The 6,650-nt window shown below is 30.8% G+C and overlaps 1 long non-coding RNA gene across 1 annotated transcript; it reads left to right on the top strand.

The window, feature by feature from the left end:
• The first annotated feature begins 5,458 nt into the window (after positions 1–5,458).
• On the top strand, positions 5,459–6,417 carry LOC134234295 (uncharacterized). Its single transcript, XR_009985157.1, has 3 exons — positions 5,459–5,656; positions 5,863–5,971; positions 6,235–6,417. It is a non-coding gene; the product is annotated as an uncharacterized LOC134234295 (long non-coding RNA).
• The last annotated feature ends 233 nt before the right edge of the window (positions 6,418–6,650 follow it).

Consider the following 6,650-nt stretch of genomic DNA (forward strand, 5'->3'; position numbering starts at 1 on the left):
CTTAATTAAAAACCGGAGAAAAGTTTACATTTAAATGTGGTGAAACGTTTACCGTCAATGCGAATATGTCATGCAAAACTAGAAATTTAATATACTGTATGACTTGTACTTCATGCGGGGAAAACTATATTGGACAGACCGGTAACAAACTAGCTGACCGTGTAAGAGTCCATAAACAACAAATACGAGACCCCTCCGTCAGGAATACACCTTGCAGTGAACATTTTGATTCATGTGCGAATGGAAGCTTTTTGATATTTCCATTTTATAAAATCACAGAAGATAATGAACAATTACGGAGGGCCAAGGAAGATTATTTTGTTAAATTATTTCAGCCTAAATTAAATGTAAATTGAATTTTAGCTCTAAAGAAATGGTCCATTTTATTACAATGTACATGTGTTTAACTCTATACATTTGGCGCTTTTTTGACATTTACCTGTGCCAATGTATAACGCTGCCTTTGTAACGACGTCATAACAACGAAGTTGTATTGTTTTTATTATCATTGTTACACTCTGGAGAGCCGTAACGGCGAAAGCGCTTAGTGTAAAAAATTAAACGTAAACTTGTTTGTTTATCTTGGATTAAATTTTGATTTTTAACTTAACCTATACCATGGACTTCTACAACATTTTCCCTATATATATATATATATATAATATATATATATATATATATATATATATATATATATATATATATATATATATATATATATATATATATATATATATATATATATATATATATATATATATATATATATATAAATGCTTTTCAATAATAGGTTTGGCTTATTGTTTTCGGTTCTTTTAAAGGATAATTGTGAATTATTAAGCAAATGGTTTTATAAATGAAAAAAAAAAAACGTTGAAATTTTATGCAAAGAAACACTTTCATCATTCGGTGTGCATTCATTGCTACTAAAAATAAAATTGTGTATATGACTGTTTCAAAAGATTGAGATTTAAAAAAAATCATCATTATCTTGAAAATGAATTTCTACTCAGCTATGTTAAGGAAGGTCAGAGTTCACATTCCTTGTATATTGTATTGTACGTTTAACTGTGACGTCATTGAAATTTAAAAAGCCACAAAAATTAATTGACGACATGATCATGTGTAAATAACAACTTGAATTTATTTATTGTATCGATTATTTATAAAATCTTGTAAAATCGCAATACTTGATAGCAATACAGTCGAGTAATAGAATAAAGCCTTTCTTCAAATATGACGTCATCAGCCTTGACATGACACAGCACTGGTGATCCAGAGGACTAGATTCACTGGTTTAATAATTACAAAAATGCTTAAATAAATATAATACCATTGCTAATTTTTCACACTAATCAATAAAAATAAAAGAAAATAATCTATTTAATACAATGTGTATAGAATATGAATTTAACTAGTATATTGAAGCTGCATAGGGATAGGGAATGTAGAGAATATCGCGAAATCGATGAGCATATTTGTGATTTACATCAAAAGTGCAAGGGCATAGAATATTTTGTTTGATCTGAAATTTGGAATATTTATTGCTTATATAGTGTATATTTTGAAAAGTGCTGGGAGCTGATCCTGGTCTGCATAACATTATTTTTATTTACAACAGAATTTAAGCGAGGTGGTAATTTATAGCTATTATAAGCATTTTTGTCAAAATTCGAAGTACTTCGCAAACAGCATTGACTAGCTCCCAGCACTCTTTGGGTAGAGGAAATAAACTTCTCTTAATGTGTATCATTTTTTTCTTGAAAAACAAGCGTATGCCCTTGCACTATCCCCATTTCCTAGATTCAGCTTAACAATTCTATTTTTATACAAGTCACGTGACCAACAGCTGATACGTGCGATATAACTGGTAATAACTACGGCCCAGTCCTATTCATTATTGATAGTTATATTACATTTTCTACAAGTATTCAGTTGCTTTGTTACAATTTTTTAAAAGAAGTAATACATATTTAAATGGTGCAAAGGTCACATTATCCATATCGTTCCTTAACATAGCCGAGTAAACACAAGGAATGCATTTAATTCAATTGTACACATGTAGTGATGATAGTTGGCTTCTAATCAATGTTGTTTAAAAAAGAGAAAATATTAAGCAATACCTTGTAATGAACAGGCAATAGAAAATGGTAATGAAGTTCACGTCAGATTTATTGTCTCATTTTTAAATTCTTGAATTTGACTATTGACTAGATTTGTTTTGAAGTTATTATACAAATTTTGACAAATGTGCAACACTAAATCAAACATACATTGGGTTTATCGTGGACTAAACTTGAGGCATATGACGTTGGTCTGATACGAAGGACGATGCATAACGTCTGCCACAGTGTTAATGGACCGTCATAAGTGTTTGTACTAATCCTGACGTAAAAGAGGAGAGTACCGTGTTTACGTTTTAAAAGTATATCGACTATGAATATCACAGTTCGTGGAAATGAGGAACACGACAGGTGATAGCAGTCCCTTGGAGATGCTTACAGATGGAGAAAACGTTGGAGACAAATGATATTTACTGATTTGTGTTGTACTTTTGAACAGGTTTACTAAAACTAAATATTTAAATCAATTATAAATTCTGACGTTGGAGAACAAAAAACTCTATTAATTCGGACTTAACTATTGGACTCAAATTTAAATTAAAAGATAGGGGATCCGGATACACTGGTGACTTCTAATTTGAAGGGCAGTACTACCGCCTGGAGTGGTGATAATTGCACTCTGTCATCTATAGCTATCAATCCATGATCTCAAACTGGGAGTTGACAAAATTTGGTTTATTCTATTTTAATAATCAGCATCGCTGTAATCTTGAGGATTCTATTTATTATCTATTATAAATGTAAAAGGCGTTGGTCAAGTAGATTTTCGCAAAAGGTTAAGAAAGCAGGCGGAGAGATGCTTTAACAACTGAAATTGGTGGCGATTAAATCCCCTAGCGAAGATAACGCTAGCAGACACAATAAGGCATCTGCACTGTCACCAACTATATACTGCTTTCATCGCTGGAGTTGACACTGTCGACACAATCGCAAAACTTTATCGGAAACTGAGGACGGATGTTCTTACGGCCAAAACTGACGACCCCACTGCATTGTAATTGAGCTCGATCCCTCTTTCAAATAAGAGCCGAGGATCGTGAATATTGGACAGTCTGTTGATTTCGAGACTAATGTTTAATGAAACATATATTACTGTGTTGTTCGTATTCCAGTTAGAAGAAGACTTTATTGTCTCGTAAACTATGTGTTGAAACTATTTAACCAATCCTTATACTACTTCTTGTTTAACATAATGTATCTTAAAGACGAGGGAGAATTACATTGTGCCGATACTTAAAAACCAAAAAGGCATAAATAACCATGGAAAAATCCACAAGTTCAAATTCAATCGACTATGAATGTAACCGGTTCTTGTTTAATATAAAATAACAAGATCGATTGCTCGGGGTGTGGATCCAAATTTATTTTAGTGTATAGGAATAGGATAGGATCAGATCAACCCTACAATAACAGTAACATATAAGCACACACACACAAAACAATAGAAATACAATACAAACAGATAATCACATCTTTGACACAATCATTTATAGTTCATTTACATTTATACCGTTTGAAATAATTAGGTCACAGTTCACTCCATTTAATTATCTCTTTAAACCATTATACTTTACTTCTAATTCATAGAAATAACTTATAAACAATATTTACATTGATCAATCTGATCAATACACAAACACATTCCCATTTATGGAATAAGGTGAATTCCTAAAACTCCTAGCTAAACCAATCTGACTTCACTTCAAATATATGACCTAATTAACAATACTTAAAAATTACAACAAACTCTCAAATCCTTTATTTAGGATGCAAGAATAGATTAAAATGGTTAACTTGCTTTTTATAGTTCTTTATAAATCTTTATATACATTCCTTACACACACTCACACTTTATTTAGCAAGTTTAGATTAAAATGAATTATTTGGATTTCTCATTCATAAAGAAATTATTTAGATACTTATTTAGTAATTTGATTATTTATTAAATTACTTACAGGAATAAGGTTGGTGTCTCCAACACTATGAAATAGGTATTAGCACTATATACATGTACACCCTTCAAAAACTAGTTTTCAGAATAAGGGAAAGCATTATAGTAATTCCCGCCAATTCTACCTTAGAACCAATCAACAACACTGACCAATAGAAATCAATGTCCCACTACACAATGGAATATCCCATTCACAACATTACCTGGTAGTCTACCTGGAATGCAACACTTAACTAAATAGTAGTGTTTAGGTTTATAACAGACACTGAACAAGACAACATAGGGTGTTAGTAATCGCATTGCGCAGCGCTGAATGAATGAGTGAATGACTGAATGAATAAAATGAAGAATGAGAATAATGTGTACAATTTAAAATACATATCCTAAAAATATAAAAAATACAACTATTACATGAATTAAACTAATTCATCTCTTGTGAGGGAGGAATGTAACATAATTGGAACATACCGTACATATAAATAAACTATATTAACTTTTTAATATATGTTGTGTTTCGTATATATTATTAATAAGGACATGTGTGTATATGGCATAAAAATCCTTATATGTCCTTAAGAGCTATTTAGGTTCTTACGCACTTAATTTCTATTTACTAATTATGTGTTTAATGTAGTCAATATTGTTGTAAATATTAAAAAGAAATATTATAGGTCAGTGTTGATGAAATATCACAATTGAATCAAAGATCAATATCTTAGCATTTACGTGGTCAGTATCCATTATTGGTATTTAATAATTAAATGAATTGGAAATGGCTTAACAATATTAACTGACCACAATTAATGTTTTGATTGGACGCTTGATTAAAATCTACAACTAAATCGAACGGAACAATTCCATTAATGACTTAGAAACTTTTCCAATAATTAATACCAGGATGATTTGAAATTTGAAGATATATACCAAGACTGTACAGGCGGAGGACAGACCAAGAAATGCAACTTGAGATAAACGTTTCATACCACTATACGAACTTTACGAACTTTGTGCCCCCCTGTACTGGTTTGGCTTCCAGTGGATGTACCAAGTTTTATTACTAACTCTGATACAAGAACTGTAACTGTGCTAACAACTTTATATGCATGACGTCTATATTGTGCAACAGTGGCATAATAAATATATATATAACCAAATAAAAAGCATTGTGTTATACTTATTTTATTAGATTGTGCTTTTGGTGTGTGTATTAATTCTATAACCTTTCTTTTCACAAAATATTTTTAAAAAATTCAAAAAAAAAAAAAAAAAACAAAAAAAACCCCACATAACAATTTTCACACTCACAATTAACCCCGGTCAAATAGCATTACTTAAGATCCACTCCCCAAAGCCTTCGAATTATCAGATAAGGAGTGCCGCTCGCTTAGTTGGTCAGTTTCAGTGTCATGATAACCTTGTTATGTAATTTTCTTGCTGGGCAGAATATAGCTGCAGCTTATCTAGGTCAAAATTTGAATTCAACTGATAGACAAGAAGTGCGCGTCTCCTTGCTGTTCATATTTAATGTGTTTTCAAGCTATACACAAGGATTAAGGCTGGAATATCAACTTCTGCTCATTAAGTATTATTTCCTTTTCATGGATTTAAGAAATAAAGTTTTTTTTTAGTTATCTGTACATCATTTAATTCTTGTTTTATAAGTCTTTTTTGAAATCTGCGTGTAATGCACATCCTTGGTTCATGTATTATGCGATTTGTTGATAATCATTTGGTTATGAAATATAAGTAGACCTATACTTATATATTATACAATTTAATTAATTGTAGTTCGTTGTAAGGTTCAATCAACCAGTGATACAGGGAATTGATTTTAAAGTCAGCCTTGATTGCATCAGATCTTCGCCCGTGAAAATTTTACATAGGAATGCAACAGTTTGTAAGTGCACTATGTCTATCTATGTCTATAACATTTTTCTTGAGTAATAATTATTTATAAGCATACAAATACGAATTTTAACATGAAGCCAACTACAATGCTTTTAATCATGTTAATTAAATCCAAGTTCTGGAATATATTCCTTTGTCTGATTTTTTAAATCATCCATCTATATTTATTTTTACCGTTTGAAATAACGTGTTTCATGTACGTACATTGTATCGAACAAATGGCTTTAACATCTTTTTTTCTTTTATTGATAGGCTTTTGCTTTAGTATGTAGATTCTCCTGTTCAATTCTTTCATTCGTGGGACTTAACTATATGCGTGATTAAAATCAATGCATCCGCCACTTTATTGAACTTGGTAGTGTAAGACAGAGGCATACTTTGAAGAACGTGAATGTGATTACTGTGACCCCCTTTTCACTCGGAATATACATTTTGTCACGCAGTGATTTTTGAGATTCAGTGACTGAATCCGAATTTGTGTTTGTCTTTAAAATATAGACTAAAATAAATACTCTCACAATCATAATAATGGATAATAACTTATATAAATATTATGCAACTTGAATTAATTTTTTTTATTAGAAATTGAAATGTATTTGTTTACAAAGCAAAATGTAATATGAATTCAACGTGATTTCAACCAAATATCAACGTTTGTACAAATCTCA

Source organism: Saccostrea cucullata, unplaced genomic scaffold (genome assembly GCF_032062105.1).
Source record: "Saccostrea cucullata isolate Sc308-1 unplaced genomic scaffold, CSIRO_AGI_Scuc_v1 ctg5104, whole genome shotgun sequence".
Taxonomy (NCBI): domain Eukaryota; kingdom Metazoa; phylum Mollusca; class Bivalvia; order Ostreida; family Ostreidae; genus Saccostrea; species Saccostrea cuccullata.